This window comes from Sphaerodactylus townsendi, linkage group LG11 (assembly GCF_021028975.2).
Source record: "Sphaerodactylus townsendi isolate TG3544 linkage group LG11, MPM_Stown_v2.3, whole genome shotgun sequence".
Classification (NCBI taxonomy): domain Eukaryota; kingdom Metazoa; phylum Chordata; class Lepidosauria; order Squamata; family Sphaerodactylidae; genus Sphaerodactylus; species Sphaerodactylus townsendi.
The window spans coordinates 33,226,425-33,251,051 of NC_059435.1; the positions used below are offsets into that span (position 1 = coordinate 33,226,425).

General features: G+C 40.5%; 1 protein-coding gene across 4 annotated transcripts in view; it reads right to left on the reverse strand.

Moving 5' to 3' along the window:
- RBMS3 (RNA binding motif single stranded interacting protein 3) overlaps window positions 1–24,627 on the reverse strand; it is an 882,486-nt gene that overhangs the window by 816,165 nt on the left and 41,694 nt on the right. Inside the window, exons 2-3 of one of the 4 annotated variants that reach the window (XR_007245740.1) lie at window positions 21,128–21,165; window positions 13,808–14,117 (exon numbers count right to left, since the gene is read on the reverse strand). The exons of the other annotated variants lie outside the window; for them this stretch is intronic. The gene's annotated coding sequence lies outside the window, so the exon portion shown is untranslated. Of the gene's footprint in view, window positions 1–13,807; window positions 14,118–21,127; window positions 21,166–24,627 lie in introns of those variants that run through there. 4 annotated transcript variants of the gene reach the window in all.

Below are 24,627 nucleotides of genomic sequence, written 5' to 3' on the forward strand. Positions count from 1 at the left end.
GGAATTTTCCCAGCATTGCCCTATGTGCTGTCACTTGTGACTGAGGGTATCTTCAAGTGAATCCAACAGTGCAATCCAAATGTGCACGTAATTCAGCATTTGTGGTATTTTTTTCCCCCTCCTTCAGCTTGTCTGGCTTCTTCCTGCCTTCCTAATTCATTTAGCAGACATACTTGCCCGCAAACTGAATGTTAATTCGGAAGTCTGTCTCGCCCCAACTCCATTTCTCTGGTTTTATGTCCTCTTCTTTATTTATAGCACTTTATTTATGTTTATTCAGTTATAATTTATTCAACTGAGGGTACATTCATCCCCCTTATTAGCGGTTTTTAAGATATTGGAAAACTACTTGAGGAAGAAGGGGAAGATGGTTAGTAACATTGCTGGTTTCCAGCCAGCTTCATCTACAAGTTTGCAACCTGAATATGCATCTGGCTGTGTGGTGCTGAGCACTGCACAAACCGAACACAGCCTCCCTGAATTTGATCCTGTATGTCTAACTGAAATGCTATGAGTACATCTCTACACCTAAGATAGCTGCAGTTGTCGCAGAAGAAAAGGATTCAGTGAACAGAGGTTCAGCTAAAAAATATTCATTAGAAGCAAGGCATATCATGTTGCTTTTTAACTAGTGGATGGTCTCGTACAAGTCTGGGTGACAGCAGAATAAGCCAGTCACTCATCTCTCTTAAGATCTCTCGTGAGTTTGACAGCTCAGTTCCCTGATCTGTGTGCCAGCAATGCACCAGGAAGATGTGCAAGTTCAGCATCTTTAAAAATTCAGCCAGAGGCATTTGGCATCATGGTAATAAAATTAAATAAAATGCAAGTTAGTTCCATGCCAGTTGCTCTGCAGTTATTCAAAACTGGGAGCCAGAGACCAACTCCTTTCCAAACCACACCGGGGGGGGGGGGGATTAGAGAAGCGAGTACCACCATGAAACCTCCATACCTAATCTTCAAAGGTGTCACAAAAGTCCTCAGCCCAGAACAACGTTTTGCATAAAGAGAAACAGTTTACAAGACTTGCTCATTTTCATGTGATATAACTGCAAGCAGTGCAGAAATAAGTCTCGTGCTTAAAGCTCAGTCACTGGAACAAAATAAACCGTGCATCAGCATGAAGGTATAAGAGTACAAAGAAAGAACTACCAGCATCAACAAATCACTCAAGTTACAGTGCAAGACTGTTTCTAGAAGCAAGTCTTGCCATCAGCTTTTGGCCCACAAACAGATATCAGAAGACTATTAATGCTTCTCAGGCGCTTCCTCTTGCTTCAGTGGAATATCATCAAAAAGCACACAGCCTAAATGCATTGCTGAGCACTATACAAAAAATTGTGAAATCTCATACACATGAACCAAATATCAGATAAATCACTTTTAAAAAAGCTTCACTATGGCTAGGGACTATGGTTGTCACTATGGCTAGGGGAAAAAATCTGGCCCCTTTAATTGAGGCTTAATATGTGGAAATATATTCAAAGAACAGGACATGTTTCTCTAGGCCTGATGGCAACCCTAACTGTAGCCTAATCATATAACCTATCAGAAACAAAGGCCATTTATGCACTTGTGGTCTTCTTTGTCTTCAATGTACATTCCCTTTGAATTGGATTCTTGGTTAAGCACATGTTTCCCCCTCTTCGGAAATCACCATGCTTCAGATCGAACTCCATGCATTTTCCAAACATGATTGAAGTGTGACTTTTTATCTCCCTTTGTAAGGAAAGTGAAGGGAATTAGCGTACATGCAGCTCCCTTAAAGTTTTCCTACTCTTTTCAGGCTTCCCCACCCACCAAGCAGCAGTTCCACCTACTCCTCTGGTCAGCATTTCAGGAGAAGTAGTGGGCCTTTTTAAAAAATGTAACCCCCCCCCCTCAACACAACAGGCAACTTCCCCCATCAGAGGTTGCAGAAAAACAAGGAAGCATAGGAAGGGGGCCGAGCACAATGGCAGCTCAACTTGGCAGAAATACTGTGTCAGCAAAAACATGTAAAAACCCCACTGCAGAGTTAACAACCTCAGGGTAAACAACCACACTGGACACAGTGTGTAACAGACTTCTCTCTGTGATACACTCTGAAGATGCCAGTCACAGATGCAAGTGAAATGTTAGGAACAAGATCCACCAGACCACGGCCACTCAGCCCAGAAAACCCACAACAGCCAGTTGAATCAGACCGTGAAAGCCTTCGACAATACAACCTCGGGGTATGCTCTGTATGAATAAAGGACGCAAACACCATTGTTCAAGACCACTGCAACTTTCCTTGACTACAAGTAATATGTCCTAAATATAAGACTGCTTCCAAAATTCTGATGTCAAAACCCAAGCAAAAATTTAGTCACTAAATATTTTGGGTTTTTTATACTTTGTGCTTTTCATACAATTGAAATAATCATGTTTTCCATTAGCTTCTACAGAAAATGCATTTTCAAAGAGAAGTTTCAGTTTCACCTTTTAGATTGACTGTAATTTGGTATTTAGAAAGCACAAACATTTCCAGATTATTCTTGCTTGATTATTTACTGGTAGGAAGTTGCAAGCACAGGAAAGGGAATATTTATGCGAGAACTCTTAAAAGGACATTCAGCAATGGAAATTAAGTCAAGAAGTGTTATTCTCAGTTTTATGGTGTGAGAAGAAACCGCAGTCCCTGTTCAAACCTTGACTAAAGCTCTGTTCTCTCATAACAGTTCTGGCAATTCAGTTATGCATAATGGATGACTGAGCCACATGTAAACCCCTTGATATGTGCAATCACCATTTTGTATGGAAAGGACATGTCAATTTTTTCCCAGACCTGGAAAGCCAGAAACCCAGATTTCAGCATATGATTTTGCACATATATATATATATACATAGTTACCCTTTTGTATGAATAGTGCAAGGTTTGTATTTTCCAGTGTAAGCATGTGCAAAATCATATATATATATTAGACAATACTAGCAATGATGTAACTGATTCAGTAGCCAAATTTCTTGACGTATTTATAATTTAGAGTCCTAAGGGTAAACTTGACTAATATCTCCCCTCCTTCCTTTTTATTTTATTATTATTTCTCTTTTCTCTCTGCTCCTTTGTCTGGCCTGAATGAACCTATTGTTTATGGAAATGCACTGTTATGCCAATAAAGGTTGTTGATGTTGCTGTTATTGGGAGGATAGCTGATAGCACACTCTCCTATTTCATGAGGTCACAGTGCAACAATGATCAAAGATGGCATTAACACAGTCAAATTTCTGAATTCCTGGCTTTTCAGGGGTCAAGAGTACTAGGAGAGCACTGTATCCCAAAGGCTCTTTTAATGCATAGGATAGAGCAGAGCTGACTAGCTCGATCCTGCTTTCCCCTCCCACCACATGCACTACTTATCTCCCTACCCATGTTTTGCCATCAAGTTGCAACCAACTTATGGTGACCCCTCATGGGTTTTTCAAGAGATATTCAGAGGTGGTTTACCATTGCCTGCCTCTGTCTATCAACCCTGGACTTCCTTGGTGACCTCCCATCCAAGAGCTAATTAGGGCTGACCCTGGTTGGCTTCTAAGACCTGACAAGATCAGGATAGCCAGTGTCATTCTAGTGAGGGTCCCCATGTCTTGACACTATGAAAAATGGGCTTCAAATATTATTTTGAAAGGATGAGTTTAAAGGGATAAAACAAACTGAGAGTTCCTTCAAATATATTTCCACTTGTTTCATGTGAAAAGGCATTGGACATCTGGTTTTGTCTTGAGGGTGTCGGGGGAGAGGGAAGGGCCACTTCAGTGAAAATATAGCGCTGCTCAGTTCACAGGAACCTCCCTTTAGTCACCTAGTAAATGTTGGTTTGCAGTGAACTCCTGCCAAAGTGGATTGAGAGCACACGGAAAAGCAAATTGCATTCTAATTGAGCTGGTTCACACAATTAACAAAGGCATTTGAATAATCATTTGTCAATTTCAAATGAAAAGAGTATCTTTTCCGTTAACTGTTTTATTTACATCCTTGATCACCTGCTTTTTCATACAAGCATCAACCGAAAAGATATAATTGTTTCCAATTGGAAAAAAAATCTATTTAAATATTTAAAATGCATGAACCAACCAATTCACTGAGAAATATACAGTTAAAACTCAAATTTATTTAATTAATGTAATAATTTATTCAATTTCTTACCTGTCCTTTCCTGGCTGAGGTCAGCCTCAGGGCAGATAACAATAATGGAATTATACAGTCAATCTTGTTAAATAAATATCAAGCATTTTTGAAACACAGTTTATGCAGGGCGAGGTTCCCACAACTTCAAAAAGAATTGGCTGCGGAGTCTTTGTTTTGGAGTGTGTTCAGCACCACTCTATTTGAACCAGGGCAGGTATTACCCACCAGCTGGATTTTTTCTTGTGTCCGGTGGCGTGGGGCGGGGGGGGGGGGGGCAATGTTTCATGAATTCTCTATTGTGCATGAATGGCTAATTTTTAATTTAATTTTTCATTTTAAAATTATCTGATCAATATATCAATATTAAAAAGGTAAACTGTTAAAGAAAAGTCTTGAATACAACATCTGAACACTTTGCCCAAACACTGAATGTCTTTCATGGAGGGGAGGGGGTGAGGGGGGTAGTAATGGTGGCATGCAAACCGCAAAACAGCAAAAGGACATGAACCACAGTTTGCTAAGCTCCCCAGATTCATGATTGTCCATCTCCCAGTGTGCTGTAATTACTCCCCATTACTCCCCCCCCTCCCAGTTTGTTGATCACGTACATGGGCAAATCAGGTGTTTAGGCTGATTGACTAAACTTATTGTTTTAAAACTTTTTTAGTGTTATTATCGATCTATTGCTATGGGTATTTCAATTTTCTTAGATCAAAAGATATGCAGGAGTGGGGAGACCATAGGCAACAGAAATGACACAGCAGGACAAGAATCAGGAAAAAGTTAGCAACAGGGAAGCGGGCAAAGGGGAAACGTGCAAAGCAGCACAAGGGAGTTGGGGGGGAGGGGGTTAAACGTAACGTTTAAAACGTTCCAGGCAAAAGAATCACTAGAAAAAAGGGATTCATTTAAAACATTTTGAGGTTGGCAACAAAATGTTTTGAGGGAAAAATCTGTGTGGAATTCCACCCTAAAATGTTTCTCTCCCCCATTTTGAAAAGGTTTTATTTGTGCTGTGTGAAAACAGCCTGTGTTGGACAGTTAAACAATTCAGCGACTGCTGGATAATTTTGAAATGAGTAAATAGTCAAACACATAATAGCACTCACACTGGCAAAAATTATTCCTCCTGACATTATTAATGAGAAGAAAAATCTGGAATGCAGACAAATTAATAGTTAGAATGCCATAACGTTTGGTTAACCAATTAAGAGACCTGTGACATATTCCAAGGGTCCTCCAATTAGCAAAAGACATGCCATATTACTCATATCCCATTTTTTTACAGCTCTTGCTAATTTCTATTTTTATTTTTTATTCTCCCCCCTCCTAAGAGAATCATGAATTTTTATCTGCACATTTGTTCAGTTCAGGGAAACCTATGTAAACAGAAATATGCATTATGTTTCTCAGTAGTCAATGAAAGCACAACCCAGTTATAATTACATACAGAAGTGTGGGGAGTGTGGATGGTGTAAACAAAGGCAAACAAAGCATCATGCCAAGAAAAATTAACTCCTGCTTTCTTTTACACTCTTGGCAGAAGTATACACTGCAGCCAATAGGACATTTCGATGTTGAATTCTCTTCCACTCCTCCCATACCCTATGCTGCAGGATCATTGTGCTGTGGTAGACTCAACATTTGCCCTTGGCAGCAGCTGCTGTGTGGTAAGCAAAGATTTGGTGTGATGAGGTCACAATTTTTGGAGTACGTGATCCTACACATCATAGGGAATCGAAAGAGAACTTGATTAGGGGATGCCGATTTGGACAACAACTCTGCATTGGACACAATAATTTGCACTTCTTCAAACTTTTTTATTCTCATGAGCCTCTACAAATTGCTAACTATTCTGGTATTGTCTAGATCATCCTACAGAAAAGTTCCTAATAGAGACAATTCTCTTCAGGGCAGGGAGACATATGGACTTTGGAAAAAAAATCAATGTAAATGCAGAACCCCTAAATTTTAGAAATACATGTCCCCCCCAAAAAAATTAGTATGCTCCCTTGTTATTTTGCCAGAGTATTCCCAGTATATGTGCACACATAGCAAGTCAGAGGGTCAGCTGTCAAACTACAGAACCACTAAAATAGCTGGGTACTCACTTTACCGACCTTGGAAAGATGGAAGGCTGGGTCAACCTTGAGCTGGCTACCTGAAAGTGACTTCCACTGCGATTGAACTCAGGTCATGAGCAGAGCTTGGGCTGCAGTACTGCAGCTTACCACTTCATGCTGCATGGACACTACCATATATGAATGCTTTTATGGATGTGCACACCCTGACCTGGATAGCCCAGATCTAACTTGTCAGATCTCAAAAGTTAAGTAGGGTTGGCCCTCATTAGTCCTTGGATGGAAAGTCAGGGTTGCTACACAGAGGCTGGCAATGGCAAATCACATCTGATAATCTCTTGTCTTGAAAACTCTATGGCCGTGGTGGCGAACCTTTGGCACTCCAGATGTTATGGACTACAATTCCCATCAGCCCCTGCCAGCATGGCCAATTGGCAGGGGCTGATGGGAATTGTAGTCCATAACATCTGGAGTGCCAAAGGTTCAACACCACTGCCCTATGGGCTGCTGTAAATTGGCTGTGACTTCCACTACTACCACAGATGTGCACACAAGGGCCACTGATTGCTGGCATGCTAATGCTATGTGGGAATAGGGCAACTTACATGGCAGGTTCTAGAGCCATGGAGTAAACATGCAACACCTGTACCAGCCAAATAAGTGCTCATGCTCTGCCTGCTTTGCTCCTCATGTAAGTCAACAAATGTGTGTCTTGAAATATTTCTTTGTGTCACATTGACTTTATCTCCTGCTTACAGTTCCATGCATGTTAATTCCTCATGTATGTCAACAGATATGTGTGACTTGAAATATGCTTACATTTCTTTGTCACATTTACTTTTACTCCTGCTTACAGTTCCATGCAAGTTACTTCCTATTAGCATGGTTAGGATAAGGTCTACACAGCTGTTGCCTGGATGAAAAGCTGTACATACCTTCCATGCAATAATACCATTAATTACTAAGTAGAGAGTCATAGTGAAAGATTATGATTAAAAACAGCACCTATATGGAATCCTCTAAAAAGTTTCATTGAATGAAACCATCAAGAAACTGGATTGTAAAAAACAATATTTTTTTCAGGGTTTACCCTAGCATATTCATCAGCTGCCAAAAGAGAGTGAGTTATTGATAACGATATACAGTAAAACAGTTTTAAACTGATCTGGGCCCAAGATAAAATAATAAATCTGACTAAAATTCCAGTTTGGCAGCTGTAATCTCCTTCCCTTATGAACCTATAACAAATATAAGTCTAAATTTACTGTGCATTTGATGCCACAGTTAAAGCTCTTCTAAGTGGAAGTTCATAACTTTGGAAGCATGTTGTTGCTATAAAACAGATGGATAACCCTGTCTATTACCCCTAAAATTTCCATTTGACCGTTTAGAATTGCTTTAAGGCTAAAAATGATGCTGAAATGTTCCCTCTACTATTGCAAAAAGTTTTCATATGCTTTGCAAGAAATATAACAAATGAGTAAATTATTTGAAGCTAATTAACTCTGTTTATTTCCTTCAGTGTTGAAAGGTGTCACCCCAGGTAATAATTACTGAAAATTGCATACTACCTCTTGCTATAAATGGGGGGAAATTGCTTTAGGAGGTTAAGGAAATGGAAAGGTTTTAGAGAATATGATAAAAATCTTATTTTTAAAAAATGAATATTTCATCTTGATTTCGCTATATTTTGGTATTCATTAACAAAAATCTGCCCAGTTTCCTAAGTATAATGCATGGAGTTGATGTAAGCAAACAGCTTTCAACAGATCTTGGAAGCTGGGCTCCAAAGCATGATGAGATGCAGGATATTGTCCCGTCCCTTTTACCTACATAATCTATTCTTGAATTATACCTGCTGCATGAAGATAGGATTGCTACTGAACTGCATTTTCCTGGGTGGAACCTAAAGATATGCTGGTGGTAGGGATCTATAAATCATCACAATTGATCAGGTATCATCACAATTGAACTGGCATACTGTTGTATTGCTGTAAGCATAAAACTTATGTAACCTGCCTGGCCAAAAAGCAAGCAGAATAGGTCTTGTAGTGCAATACTAAAAAAGTCGATTTGTAGTGCAATATTAAACAGAGTAACACCTTTCTCAGCCCAGTGCAATCAATGGGCTTAGAAGAGTATGACTCTGTTTAGTCAGAATACTATGATAGTTAACACAGGGTCCTGCCCTTGTGGATTAATGTGGATTAACATTATGATGACAAAAAGAAACTGAATAAATTGAATACTTCCATTTGAGTTAATGAAGTGCCCACAGTGATTGCCTCTCCTCTTTGCTTGTACCGCTGTAAAGAAAGATAGAATTTTAGCTAACTGCAATCAATCACAGCATACCATCATTAGTACATATGTTCCAGCAACTCAAATAACAAATACAGTATGCATTTACACCATGCTAGACTCATCTAAAAAGCCAAGAGACCACACCTGAGATGCCCTTTGTCTGCTCCTGGCTTAACCTCGCCCACTGTACAGGCCACTCATGGGGCTCTCTCTCCCCAGCCCTGCTTTACAAAGGGAGCAGCAGACCCAGTCATCAAGGGGTGCTCAACCAATTCCACCCTCCTGCCAGGGTGAACCTCAGCCTAGCAGCAGAGGTCCCAACTTCTCATGTTACTGATGGACGGCAGACAGCCCCCCACTTGACTTGCAGGAGTGTCATCCGGTGCTTTGGGGCCCCTGCCCCCATGTCAACTGTGACTACCTAAGAACTTGGGATTTTCCTTTTCAAAGTATGTTTGGTCTTTCTAACTGGAATCAGCTATGTTTAGGATTCCTGAAGCTTCCAACATAGAAGGGAAAACCATATTATTATCTCCTCTCAGAAAGAAGCTCCAGCCCTTCCTAAGCTGTCGCACAAGTTCCATCTGTCACTACTAAGTATATTACAGTGCTGGCATTTTGTTAAGCCTTACTCCAAATGTGCTGCTATATAGTTACCCTAGGGTCTAAGAGCTGTCTGCTGTCCAAAACTTTGTGGCCATGGCAAAATGCATAAAAAAGTGCACCTTTTTGTATGGTTACCAGTTTTTAAACTACAGTAGTCCTTTCAATATCAGTTTGATCTGCAGCAAATACCATGGGATGTTTATTTATTTATTTATTTGTTTGTTTGTTTATTAGTCCAAAGAATTATTAGTCCAAACTTCTCATGCGTAAGAAGTTTCTGGATAGTACACTGGTAGGCTGAATATCCATATCTCTGCAAAAGGTTGAGAGAACAGTATGTCTATCCTCAGTAGTCTGTGTTTATGAGGAGAGTAGGATTTTTGGAAGAAATATTACATTATTATTTCAGCCAGCTTCATATCTGGTACAGAATTCAATGCCTGCGGATCTCTGTCTACAGTGTTAAGCATTTTCCTTATTACACTTTCAAGGCTAGAATGTGCAATTTTATGTGCTTTTCAATATGAAAAGAAAATGTCATATTAATGAGGACAAGTGTTGACACTGAGGTAACCTGTTCAGATTATATTGCTACTTGACCCACAAAGCAAGTACAATATTTCATGTTACCATTCCACTCTCCTGGTGTCAAGCAGTGGGAAATGATAGATCATAAGAAGCACCTGATAATGGAAGAAATACCAAGCATCATCATGAAAACTGTTTTATTGGAGTATTTCCGTTTTTAGGAAGAAGAAAGAAAGAAAAAAGCACCTGACAGGCAAAGAAGAAAGACGGCCAAAAGGACAGTCATTTGCTTCCATTCGCCTTCATAAATCACAATCTTATTTCCAACAAGGTCCAGGAGGGAAAATCAGACTTTCTCTTCAAGATGGGAATGTTCATTACCAGAGTTCCAACCTTATGAAAAATCACAATGAGGGGGGATCATTCACAGTTGATTTATGCCTAAATTGACAAAAGTGGGGTGTTGGAGCAATCACCTGCCTTCAAAAGGTCTTCCAATCTTATATCCCAACTAAAAGCTTTGCTCAAAACTGCTTCAGTAATTTAAGTAGCAAAATATAAGGCATTAACCCAGCACACCTCATTAATCATATCAGCTCTTTAACTAAGGAGGCCAAAAAAAAAAGGTATGGAAAGATTGGCTGAATATCATCAGGTTCTGAAAAATGCTCCCGAGCAAATCTTTGTGTCCATGAGCTTGGCTCATTCCTATCTTTTTGAGGTTCTAAAAGAGCCAGGTTCTCTCTACAAATGGGGAGGGACAACTCTCCTGATTTTTAAAATAATGATGTCCTATTTATATCAGAATGTTCAGAGCAGTTTGCATGTGGACCTCACTGTAACCCTTACAACTATTCTGCAAGATAGGCTGGTATTCTCTCAGTACAGCAGATCTGGGCAAACTGAAGGTTAGGTTGGGCAGGCAGAAGGCAATAACTTTCCTAGGAGGGTTTTTTTTAAAACAAGGAATCACCACCTATACTCCTACTCACTCTCTTAGTGGCTAGTCTTTACCAGCTCACAATAAAATAATTAAGCCTGTACAGTAGAACTGAAACAAAGCCAGTTCAACAGGGGAATTGGCAACTGAATGCCTACTTGTCTGTCAATAGCATTCACATTCTTCCCTTCCACCTGAGAGCTTGGGAAAACTTGGGAAATGGCTCCAATCAGTCTGTATCCAGTGAGCAAATGGAGCATAAGCAGCTAATAAAGTTGACACCTGGAGTTTGATTGGAGGGAACTGCTAATTTCTTTGCAATCCCAAGCCAAAGAGACAGCAGCAGGCACTCAGCAGTAAGAAGAAGCCCTGCATGTCCTCAAATGAATTCTTTGGACTTTTTTTTTGACAGAGCACCACCTATTAGCCACCAGAAGGGCCATAGCTCAGTGGCAGAGCATCTGTTTCCTTTGCAGAAGGCCCTGGGTTCAACCCCCCCCCCCACCTCTGCAGTTGAAAGGATCAAATGGATAGTTATGTGAAATAAATCCAGCTGAAGCCCTGGAGAACCACTGTCAGTCAGAGCAGACAATAATGATCTTAATAGATCATGGTCTGACTCAAAAGAGGCAGTTTCATGTGTCCAGGTGATATGCAGAGTGCCCTTACTGAAGACTGGTGAAGATCCTGTATTTACAAAGGTTGCTGTGTTCATAGCACCCAGGTTTCCGTTATACATTCAGTTGTATATGTATATTGTTATATTTCAAGTGTATAATAAATTGTTATCCTGAAAAAAAATAAACAGAGCAAAAATATCTTGGATTTTTTTTTCTTAGAACAACTTCATAGTTGCTTGGGAAACCGCAGGGTACATTATCATTTCTTGCCTGGAACTATTCCAAATCTGCCACTTTTTGAATCTGAGGGATTCATGAACCCAGGGGTTTGCTGAGTTACATTGGGGTGACCTGAGTCTCCCCAACTCCCTTTCATCCTCACACTAAGCCTGTTAGGAAAGTAAATGACTGGCCTAGATCATCCAGTGAGTATCATGAGGAAGGGGAGATGTGAATCTGCGTCTCCCCAACTCCAGTCTCACTACTGCCCTTTACTGGCTATCAATCTTTTGCACTGGCGAAGGAAAACAGTGTTGACAGCTTTGAAAGGCGTACAAGAGCCTCAGGGCTATCACTGTGGTGGCCTGCAGCCGGACAGACAAAGTTGCTGTATCAAATAGCATGGTGATGGGAGGAAATGAAAGAACTGTCCAAGATATATGACCTGTCATGGCTGTTAGACACATGCAAGCCATTGCACAGTCCTGGAGTAAACAGACATGTGTGGAGGATTCTTATGCAGCAGGGCACATTCACTGCTGCATTGGAAACATTTCCCAACAGGAGACTAGTTCTGTCAACTTTGAGCTTACTATGCAGAATATTCATTGGGTGTTACATAAACAGTGCAGATATGTTCTTCATGCATCTAATGCGGGACCCATTCCTCCTTTCTCTTCCACGCCAGCTATTTTTGTTCTTGGGAGATTTTTCATGCAGAAACTATTCTCTGTTAATGGATCTTCTTTGCTTGATCAGGACATGCCACAAAATTTTCCAGGAAAAAGTTGGATTTCACCTAGCATGATCTGAAATCTATACTTTATGACCAATCCTGATTTCTTTCTTGCATGGTGACAGTGATAATTGTTTCGTATGCCATTATTATGCAAATAAAACATGTTAATCGACCAAAACAACAACAACAAGCCCTTTCCCACTACAAAACTGGATGGCACAGTGAGACAATGCTGATGGAACATGCCATACAAGTGACTAATTTTTTTGGCAATGTGGCAAAAAAGAAGCATGCGTTTTAAACGAAAGGATTACAAAAGTGGAGATTGCCTAAAGATTCTCCAAGAGATGGAACCTCAGAAGCTGGACATGTCACTTTCAGGTACTGGAAAGGTGTCTGGAAGGTACTGGAAAGGTGTCTGTGAATATCCAACATTCAGTGGGGATTGGGCCCGCACCAGTGTGGGAGTGTTCCAGGGCGTTCGGGTACGTGGTGGGGGCACTGGGCATACACATGCCTGGGGAGCAGTCCCCCCTCACTACGGCTCTGAATCAGTCTTGTTTCTTTCTGGCAAATTGGAATCACTCTTCCACCCATTTGTCTCCGTAAATAACACAACCTTTCCTTTCCTATCTTTAACAAAATGATTATATGGCTTCATTCCTCCAGAATAGGTGATTTATCTGGAAACAGGGCCTCTGCCTCTATGCCCAATATCATAATTCCCTTCTATAGATCAATGGCGTGGCATCATTCGAAATACTGTGTACAGTTCTAGTCAGGATTTCTCAAAAAGGACATGTCGGAGCTGGAAAAAGTACAGAAGAGGGCAACAAAGATGTTTAGAGAGTTGGAACATCTCTTCTCTGAAAAAAAGTAGGCTGCAGAGTCTGGGATATTTTGGTTTCAAAGCCAGACATCTATGATGGGAAATAGAGGTTTACAAAATTATGCACAGGGTGCAGAGTGTAGTCACCTTTCCCTCCTCTGCCAAAGTACTAGTACTTGAGGGCATCCAATGAAGCTGATGGGCAGTAGCTTCATGATGGACAAAAGAAAATATTTCTTTACATAGCAATTGATTAACATGTGGAATTTGGTGCCAGAGGATGTAGTGATGACCACAGGCATAGATAACGGTAATAGGAGATTACGTAGGTTTATGGAGGATAGGTCTAATCAGTTGCTACCAGCCATGTTGATTACAGGGAACCTCCACTTTCAGAGGCAGTAAACCCCTGAATCCCAGTGCTAGGAGACAACACTAGCCCTCTGCCTCTATGCCCTGTTGTTGGATGACTAGAGAAAATGTTTGGCTGCTGCATGAGACAGGATGCTGGACTAAATGAACCACTGGTCTGAGCCAGCAGGGCTCTTCTTATGTCCTTATGACCATCTGTGCAATTTGGAGCTTTCATTTTCCAGGGTTTCCTATAACATGCAGAACATCCAACATGCCTATATCCAACACACACAGAATCTACCCCAAACTTCAGATCAACTTGTACAAACCATATGCGAGGACAGCATGTATGATCTCACTCCAACACTGAAAGAAGCATAGAGCCTCTTTAGTTTTGTAAAAACTAATTTACAAAAAAAAAGACTAAATACAGATAGTTTAGAAAAATTAACAACAACATTTTATTATGACTTTAGGTTATTTTTACTTACATGATGAACAAGGGTGATGTAATAAGAGTTCTCATTTGACAAACGTATAACAATTTTAACAGAACATTACAGTAGCAGCATCATATCACACAAGTGAAGAAAGGTTTTTTTCCCCCTCAGGAAAGAGATTTCTGCCGACTTCTTGATTTTTAACTCTTGAAAACAGGTTTGCCATTTTTTTTTCTTTAGGCAACAGTCACAAGTTTTGAAAATCTCCTGGAAGACATTTCAGATTAGGGTTCTGTCAACAATATATCTGAAAGAGTAGAAAAGAGAACAAAAAGTTAGCAAAGTGAATTCATCCCACTCTCTAGTTAATCTTCTTAGCACAGGACAGATACCAGAAATTTAGAAAAGAACAGAGTGCCAAAAGCGTGTGTGTGTTTAATGGGAGAAAGGGTATTGTTTGGTGCAAATATACAACCACATCACACATGTTGCTCAGTATAGGAACTGTAGGTGCCCTCCAATTTTATTTGAAATATGTGGGATTCTCATTGTCTTTCTGTTTTGGAAGGGTCTGTTTTTTTTGTTTGGTTTTTTTTTTTAATACAAAAATCCCTCCAAGGACTTACTGTCTGCTCTTTCTCTATAACTTGGCTATGCAATGCGGAACATATTTCTCGCTTGCATGCATCACTTGTCTCCAGAATTTCTTCCTTGCCTGCATAGCAGAAGTCTGTCCTTGTGGGAGGGGGCTCAGTGTGTACACGGCAGCAGTTTTTCTTGTATGGTACACTAAAAGCTCAAAGAAAATCAACACTCAATAGTGAGAAATCTGTCTACATTCAAGAAAGGTTTAGCGGAAAATAATTTTGGGGATTCAGATAGGAGTCACTGTTCTAGTCCATTACAAATACAATGCAGATTAACACTGCAATATTTCTTGATGTGACCATGCATTGTCCCCTTTTAATTTAAAAAAATGTAGAAGAAAATGGAGAATTTGTTACATTCTAGAATGACACAGTTCTTATACCAACTTTGATTTTCCTGTAGCAGGTACAAAACTTTTTGCTTAAGGTAGTTAACCTAAACTTCCACACACTCACCAATACTTTCATTTGTAATATCACTGACAAAAGACAGTCAGAGTATGAAAAACTACATTCAAGTGTATACGTAAATGGATTTTAAGTAACTTGAAGAAAGATTTTTGCAAGATCCTCTCCAACAACCAACCAACCAAAATGGAGGGCAAAATTGTAACTGACAAATGTTATGACAAAATAGATCACTTGGGGTGAAAAAGAGATCATTCTACCAAGGGAAAAGTCTATCCTGTTGCACTGATGGAAAATAGAAAATGCAAAGTAAATGGCAAATGTCGGAACAGCGCTGTTGCTCAAGAGGCTCTGATGAGGCACTACAAATCACACATTGAACACAAGTTGGAAATGTGAATATTGCAAAGACGGCAAGTGCCCTCTGGGAAATATTATCAGAAGTGTCATCCCTGACAGGCATGAAGTCAGTCATACTACTCTGCCTGACAGTGATTAGGCCTCAGTTGGAGGAGTGTCACATTGAAAACAGATTTGGATAAGCTAGAGATTGAGGCAAGATGTTTTTTCATAAAAGTTTACAGAGGTTTAACCAAAGTTTGTAAAGTGTAAGAGTTGATATTAAAAAGCATTTATTATTTTAATTAAAACCCATCATACTTTACCCTCATGAGCCAATTTTCACCTATTCCATTATAAAAGGCCTTTTCACTATTTGCGACCTGACGTTCCTTAACTAAAGATGCCAGATAATGTGCACCCCTATTAAGACATGCATTCATCCCATTTGTTTTGCAATATGAATACAAATACACACCAAGACTCTCATTGATATATGCATCAGCTATGTGAATGGCAACCTACATCCACCGGCAGACTTCCAACAGCAATCTACATGGTTTAATAATATTGGGCAGGACTCACAACCTTGTGCAATGAGTTCTACATGCCTTGAGTGGGCTATGAGTTTGTGCTTCGTGAACTGGAGAAATTCCCCATTCCTGATAGACTGCCCAGCAAACCATTTAAAAAGAAACCTTTCAAAAGCATTTCATATCATGACTTGTGATCCAGGGTCACTCAGAAGCAGTGGTGAAGCAACAATGGTGACATCTGGGGACAATTGTCCTGGGTGCCCCCTGTTATGTCATGTGGGGGTAGAAACCCTAACCTGCCCCCCAAACACTTCCCCCTTCCCCCCTTGGCCCATGGATAGGACCAGTTCTCCAAGCCCCTCCCCCATCTCCTTTGAAATGATCTGGTGCAAAAAATCATTGTCTGGTCATGGTGGGGGAGGGTGGTTACCTACCTGGGGGATGGGGGGTGGGGGGGCGCAAAACTCAGATTTTGCCCCGGGCTCCATTTTTCCTAGCTACACCTCTGCTCAGAAGAGGGAATGTGGAGAACAAAACTCCAGGGGGGCTGGTTGTTCTGGGTGCTGTGAAGTCATGTGATTAGTTTACATATGATGCTTAGTCTGATGGCATAAGGGGGCATGAAGTCATATGACTTCACAGCCCCCAGAACAACCAGGCCTCTGGAGTTTTGTTCTCCTCGTTCCTTCTTTTGAGCCTTCATGATTCAAAGGGGAAAAAATTACAAAAATTCTATTGGCTGTGCACAAGCTTTGGACTTGGCAGCCATTAACTGGACACTACAACCCCACCCTCCGCACACACATACCCAGCGGTGCTCAGGATATTTTGTATAACGATAGTAAAACCATAATAAATACAAATCAGATTTACTTCCAGATAAACATGTTCAGGATTTTGTGAAGGGTAAAGCAGTCACTACTCCAAGGGAAAATCAGTAGTGGATCCTACAAAAAACACTTCAATGTTCACTGCAATGTAGTAGGAGAATGTGGGCTGAAGTTCCAGGAAAGCAAATCAACATCCCTCTAAGGCTAATGGAACTAGTTTTTTAGCTCCTGGTCTCAAAAAACCCCAGACAGTTTGGGGAGCTTTTTTTTAAGAGGGAAAGAAGGAAGAAAAGGAGGCCAGGAATTCCTGAAGCCTCCCCTAAAGCCTGCCAAGTCTGATTCCATGGCAGTTTTTCCAAGATGGGCAGTTGGAGCACAGACCATACAGTTTATCATACCGGTATACAGATTTTGGGGCAGGCCATGTCTTTTTGAGGACAATTTTAAGAACAAACAATAACCTTTCAAGAACAGTTGAGAAACAGTTCAGGTTAGCAGTGAAGAATATACAGCATGATTCACGGGCAATTTGAGAAGAATTTGAGTGAATGTGTAGAAATACCAAACCTCTTTGTAAAGAACAAAGTCAATTTGAAGAACAGTAGACCAGCCCCAATCTGAATACAATTAGATTTTTTTTTTGGAAAGAGTTTATTTCCGTTAAAGACTCATGCCACAAACAGTAAATCACCCAATTTTTTGGATCTAATCCAATGTACTTCCAACTCTGATATTACCTTTCCATGATCTATGATTTACACATTACATGAAATACAGGTATGGATAGGATCCCCACACTGTGTAAAAGCTAAGGTGAGTTCCTGTGAGTACAGTGACCAGTTAGGATTGGGACTGCATTGTGAATGAAGGGGCTTCAGCCTGTCCCACATGGTTTTCTCAATTGAAATGCTGTGGAGGATGCTATTTGGCCCCCTAGGAACATGCATGTCCAAAGGTATGTCAGACACACTGCGTCTACATGGATATCTACATGGAAGTTTACATATGGAGCAGTACTTCAAGGAAGTCTGATGAATTTCTGCCTGTTGCATGCTAAACTTCAAGCTTCCACTATATTCATGGTTGTTAAGGGGGTTGTCTAAGAAACTATATTAGATAATAATGCCCACTTTTCTTTTTGTTTGGACTAAACTATCCTTCTGTGGAAACACAGCATCCTCCATCACCAATTCAGCTTCCCAGAATTATAACAAACAATGTAACTATAAGACTATAAACTTAATTTATGATCTCAAAAGCCTGCTAAACAGATAGGCTGGGATGGACAGCCATGAGTATCATAAAAAGGAAGCTAGAACATTTTAAATGTAGGCAAGTATAAGAGTGGGAATTATGATTATCCACAAAGGCCCAGAAGGCAATTGATTCTAAGGTTAATGGAGAAATTATTCTAGTGTTGCACTGATGACTTGACCTAGGCTAAGATTAGGATTTGGAGGAAGAAAGCATGTATTTGTAATTGTGTTTACACACACAGATATGCACACAGAAACATATGCACATATTTGTCATCACCTGTCTGAATACAGATGCATGGGATAACATAATTAAGTTCCTGGATCAAATTAACACTAGAACATGAAGCTCAACATGAAGACAGCAGGTGTGCATTTGTGATAAATCCCTATTGAGAAGGGCACAAAAGCTGTTGAACAATAATTGGAGGAACTGTGTTGCAAAGGACCTGAAAAGAAAATGAAAAATGATACAGCAGAAAACTGTCCTAAAATACAGATATGTGGGGGAACCTGCTTCCTAAACCGTAGAGCATCAGTTCTATAGGTTGGGAAGAAACCAATAGCATACCCATATATGTTTACATGAATTCAGAAAACAATGTTTATAAAAGATATCCTGTAAGGGACATCTGTTACACAGGTGCAAAAAACTCCTGCATTTTAAAGTTTTATTTATTTTTATTTATTATTTAAATTTATAGACCGTCCCATCCCCGAGGGGCTCTGGGCGATGCACAACACTATCTGTATACAATGTGTAACAAGAGTCACAATAGTGACCATATTTACTAAAATCCATTAAAAACCATTAAAAACCACTTAAACAGCGGTCAAAACAATAATACTGTGTCCCGTAACCCAATTCATTAAGACCTCCCCAGAAGGAGGGAGCGGCCGGACTCCTCTCTAAAAAGATAACAAATATATACACAAGAATGGAATCGTAAAAAATAGAGAGCAAAGGAGCAAAACAGAGGAAGTTGCACAATTCGGAATAGTAACCTGAGCAACAACTATTTGTATTTCAAAAATATAAATAGCTTGAGTTGTAAAGTTTAGCTTTAACGTACAAGAAATGGACCTGAAATTGCCTAATTTCTTCTACTGCATTTGACTGCTTCAAAAAATCATGCAGTTAATGTACTTGTCCTCATCATGCATCAGAAAATCAGGAAAAAGGCATGATAATTTCTGAAGTGTATCACAAGCTATGAAGGCATATTATTCCAAATGCAGTATTTTTCAGGGGAATATTACACCTAAGCATCCCAATACAACTAATTGCATAGCACCATTCAATTGGGCTGCTAGACTGGTATATTCTGTGGGGATATGTAAAGTTGACATTTAAAACCATTCCCTTTGAAAGCACTAACTGGCTTGGTACATTTTCGTCAATACGTTGCTTTGAGGTGGTACTCAACATTTTTATTTATATCTGGGATTGTGCCCTGGGCCTTCAGTTTCAGACAATTCACCCTCAGGAAGACCAAGAGAGAAAAGATGCCACTGCCATCCAGTAAAGCTGCCAGGAGGCAGGGAACAGCATGCCAATGTCTTTAAAACAAGAAGCTTCCATCAGAACTGAGCCCTGGAGAGCTGAAGCTTTCACTGCCAGAGCAACAGAGATGATGGGCAGGCAAAACTCCAGTGGCTTAAAGGAAGCAGGCCGCATAGGTGTCAAACTCACGGCCCTCCAGATGTTATGGACTACAGTTCCCATCATCCCCTGCTAGAATCATACTGGTAGGGGATGGTGGGAACTGTAGTCCATAACATCTGGAGGGCCACAAGTTTGACACCTGTGGGTTAGAGCAGGGGTAGGGAACCTGCGGCTCTCCAGATGTTCAGGAACTACAATTCCCATCAGCCTCTGTCAGCATGGCCAATTGGCCATGCTGGTAGGGGCTGATGGGAATTGTAGTTCCTGAACATCTGGAGAGCCGCAGGTTCCCTACCCCTGGGTTAGAGCAAGGGAGAGTTGCAGGGTTTGCAGATATTTAAAGCCTGGGTGGTATAAGCTGAGGACTCTTTTGTGGCTCTCTGACAGCTGGGAGCACAGAGGAAGGAAGAACACTCCATCCCTATTGGTCTAAGGTTACAAAAAATGTATGCCCAAATGGAGAAAACTGGAAGATGCAGAGGTACACTCCCCCAAAAGTGTTCATAGTCAGCTAATGTTATCCTTTAATCTTTTATTGATCATTATTACTACACATCTTTGGATTTCTTTATTATATTCTTTGTTGACTTCAATGGAAAACAGATTTCTGGCTCTGTTTTTTTTTCTGTTCAATTGGGGTAGATTTCCCAGAGTGTGTATGCTTTACTCATGGAGTCCTGCTTTGCCAAATTTCAGATAGATAGGAGACAAGTCCCTGTTCTATAAACAGTTCAAGGAAAAACAAATTTCTGGCACTAACTTTATATTTCAATCCAATTGAGATGAAATTCTTAGCAATTGTACTATAATCTAAAATTCCAGAAAGACACAAGAAAGGGCCACAGCCAGAAAGGCAATTACAAGCCCATTATGCATAGAGCGCATCCTGTACCACTTCTTGCCCTGCAGTGCCTCCGCGGTGGGGTCTCCTCGCATTTCCTTGTTTATACATGAGGAGGTATCCCCGTGCTCTCTGTGCAGCTTGCCGGCCCCCCATTTCTGGGTTGCTCCCTCATCTCCGAAGAATGAAAACTCCCATTTGGGGGGGATTTTAGCCCTTTAAATGTAATATTAATATTCCTTATATTGATATTGTGTGCAGGCTGGCTTGGAGTCTGCCAGATAACTCCAGGAACATCACCTTGAGTTCCATGATGGAAAAAAGACAAGGCGGAAATGTAGTAAAGGAAACAAAGATAGCCTTCACCTTATGGTTCAAGGAATGACCAACCCAATGTCCCATATATGATATTTCCTCAAATGATTACTTTTTCATGTATTATTAAAATGAAGTGACATAATGAACAACCATGTTCATGTTGTTGTCCTTGAGAAGCACAAGCTGGAATACATGATGGGTATTTATCTATTCTGTATAAGAGGAGCTCATGGAATAATTCTGAATGAAAGGGCTTCATGGAAACATGAACAAACCACTTGACAACTACCTTGTACATCACCCCACAACCCAGGCAGAAGATTCCACCACTATTGCACATTGATGCAATCTATGTTACTGGGGAATAACTTCTATGATGCAGGATTGGTAAGTTATGTGTCTGTCAAAACACAATTGATGGAAAAGCAATGGAAATCTTGGCACAAAACAATTATTTACCGGAGACAATTCCTTACCATAGTCAATGCACTCCTGAAGATTTCAATGTGAATCTCTGAAAAAAGAAAAAAAAAGTTTAAAAACACTCTTTAGTTAATTTAGCGTTTATCTTTGAAGGAGCTATTGGCACCATAATTCTATAGGGTTGAGTTAAATAAATGAATACTTATCTGATTGTTTCCTGGAATCCTTTTGTGCTTGTAATTCTTGAGTCAGAGAAAGGTGGTTTTATATATATATATATAATTATATACTGGTGATTTGAAATAGAAACTTGAGAAAGTACTAATGTTTGGCTTCAAGAAGACTAGATTAAAGACCATTCACAGAAAGTGACTGAACTGCAGTTTGATTACTGGGTGAAACCGAAAGTGATGCTACTTCACTTCGCCATGGAAAAGTACAAGATTGAAAGGTATATAATGTGTATACTTGAGATGTAACAACATTCTGTACTGGTGATGAGGAGAGGGAGGGGCAATGTTCCTGGAGCTAAGGAGAATATCCTTGTGGTGGCAAAAAGTGCCATTAAGTCACAGGCTATGATGACCCTTGGTGGGGTTTTCAGAGGTGGTCGGCCGCTGCCTGCCTCTATGTAGCAACCCTGGACTTTCCTGCTGGTTTTCCATCCAAGTACTAATCAGGGCTGACCCTACTTAAGCTTCTGAGGTCGGAAGAGGTCAGACTAGCCTGGGCTACCAAGGTCAGAGCAGAACATCCTCAGATACTCTTAGCAATGATCACACTACTATAATGAACATAATGCACCATTCTTCCTTTTTTTATTTTAACCATTTTTAGCCTGCCTTTTCCAGAGAGGCAACCAAAGGCAGTTAACAATAACAATGAAGATCACAGACTACAAAACTTCTGTTAAAATAAATATACCAAGGTATATACATGGATGTTTTGTTCCACCTTTGCTTCTGAACTGGAGTACTAAAAAAATAAATATCAAGCATGCAGTCCCTTAATCTTTCCAGTTTTGAGGGGGTTTTTTAAAAGAAGGAACTGATAGTTGCTATGGTGCAATAGTGCAATCATGTTTTAACATATTGCCACGATCTACAAGTTCTTTGAAATTCCCAGCGTTCATTGAAGAAAAAAGCAAGTCTCGTTCTATTGTCAAGACATAAGGGGGAAAGGAGCTGGCTGTTTTTGTCCAGATTGCCTAGAAAGGAAAGGGGATTGAGAGCTGCAAGACAGCTGGAGTAGGGCAAGAATTCAGTGTTCAGCTCACTGTGTGCTGCTTTATTGCTGTTGTGAAAGCCTTTTGCAGCAACAATGGAAGAAACATGGAGAATCAGCACTGTGAGGTTACAGCTTTAGGCACAACTGTTTTTAAAGCAACAAATCCCAAGCATGACAGACCAGAAGCACATCTAAATGCCAAGACTCTTCAGAATATTTCTACTTTCCATAATTTCCTAAAAAGTAAAGGTATGGGCTGGGTCTCTAGAAGCTATTCCACAATATGTGTGCCACTGCCAAAAAGTTTCACAATTATGGAGTACATTTTTAATTTGGGGGGGCGGGGAAGCTGACTCCAAAGATCACAATGCATTTATTCTGGGAGAGACAGTCCTTGAAGTATGTATTTTCTAGCCTAGAACTGAAGGCTGCTTCAGTAATACAAGAGCAGGATATGACCTTGAACTGAACTAGGAAACAAATAATTTCTGCTGCAATAATGAAGCAATTTCAAATCAGGCATACTTTCTGCATAATGACATGCTCCAGATAGCAATCTAACTGCCATGGTTTGTACCAGCTGAAGTTTCTAGGTTGCTTTCAAGGGAATCTCCATGTCGAGTAAGCTACAATAGTCAAGCCTTGAGGTTACTGTAATGTGGATCAGTGTGGTTAGTTTATCAGAGTCAAACTATGTGCCAGGGATAAATTGACCCCGTTAAGGGTTATCTGTCAGATTACCGGCCTTGCCAACCAGCATTACATTTTCTCTGGGTTCAGTTTCAGTTTGTTCTCCCTCATCTACTGGACTACAGCGGACAAACCGCATAGAGTGGAGATACTTGGTGAGAGTGACACATCATAGGACTTCATTAGTTTACTGATAATACCTGGATCCAAAACTATGGAAGTCTAACTTAAAGGTCTTGCTGAAAAGCATAGGTGGCAATATGGATCTTTGCAGAATACCACAGGATAGGCTACTAGCTCAGAATTCCACAGCACAACTTTCTGTCATCATAAAATATATGAATCCATCCAGCCCTTTCTCCTTAATTCTCATGTCACATTCCAAGCACTGCAGTAAAATTGCATGGCTGTGTCAAAGGCAGCTTAAAAATACAGCAAAATTAATAACAAAGCATTTCCCTACCCAACTGCAAACAGAGATCACTCACCAGAGCAACTAAGGTCTTCTCTGTTCCATAGCCAGGCATGAAGCCAGACTGAAAATATTCAAGGGTAGATAGGCCACTTGGGAAATCTTGCTCAAGTATTTTCTGCTAAGGTTTTTTTTAACAAGTTGAGCATAATATGTGTTTGGATACTGTCAGTTGCAGGTAGCCTCGTAAGAGTCACAGACATCACAAGACTGTAAACAGACAGCCACAATCCAAAGTGAACTCAAATTCTACACAAAGCTGTTACTGAATAATTTATGAATATGGACCAAACACACTTACATTATTTCTTTTAGCTATGGGAAGGACAGGGAGATAGAGACCAGAAACTACAGAAAATCCTACTTTGCCACTAGATTATTCTAGGCAATGCTCAAAGAATTCATGTGATATCTCTCCAGTCATACAGGTTTGGTCCACTGAAAATTTCCATTGACAGAAAGGAATTCCATCAGTGGAATGTGACTTTCTCGCCTCACCCCTTTAGCTGCAGATCAAAATGCTCCCCCAAATGCTGTTTCTGAGGAACAGGAAACACCCAGAAACAGCATCGGGGAGGGGTGGAGATTGAATCAAAGACAACAGCATCAGAGATAATCTCAGATTTCTCAGCCTCCTGCTGGTAGTAGGGGATCTCCCACCACCATACTCCATTGTTTGCTGGTGACTGGCGCATCGGCAGGAGGAAAGTAATGAAAAAATGTTGGTGCATGCCGCCATTGCACTAGCACACTGACATCACTTCCATCAAAAACCAGAATATTGGGGGCTCTCCAGGATTTGCAAAAACTCTATGGTAAAGTCACATAGCTTCTGCAAATCCTACGTGATGTCACTTCAAGTTTTTGACAGAGTACACTTATGTCACCCCAGCATCCCAGTCTCCACCAGAAGGAGGAGGAGGAGGAGTTTGGATTTATATTCCCCCTTTCTCTCCTGTAAGGACACTCAAAGGGGTTTACAATCTACTTTCCCTTCCCCTTTGCAACAAACAACCTGTGATGTGGGTGGGGCTGAGAGAGCTCCAAAGAGCTGTGACTAGCCCAAGGTCACCCAGCTGGTGTGTGTTGGAGTGCACAGGCTAATCCAGTTCCCCAGATAAGCCTCCACAGCTCAAGCAGCAGAGCGGGGAATCAAACCTGGTT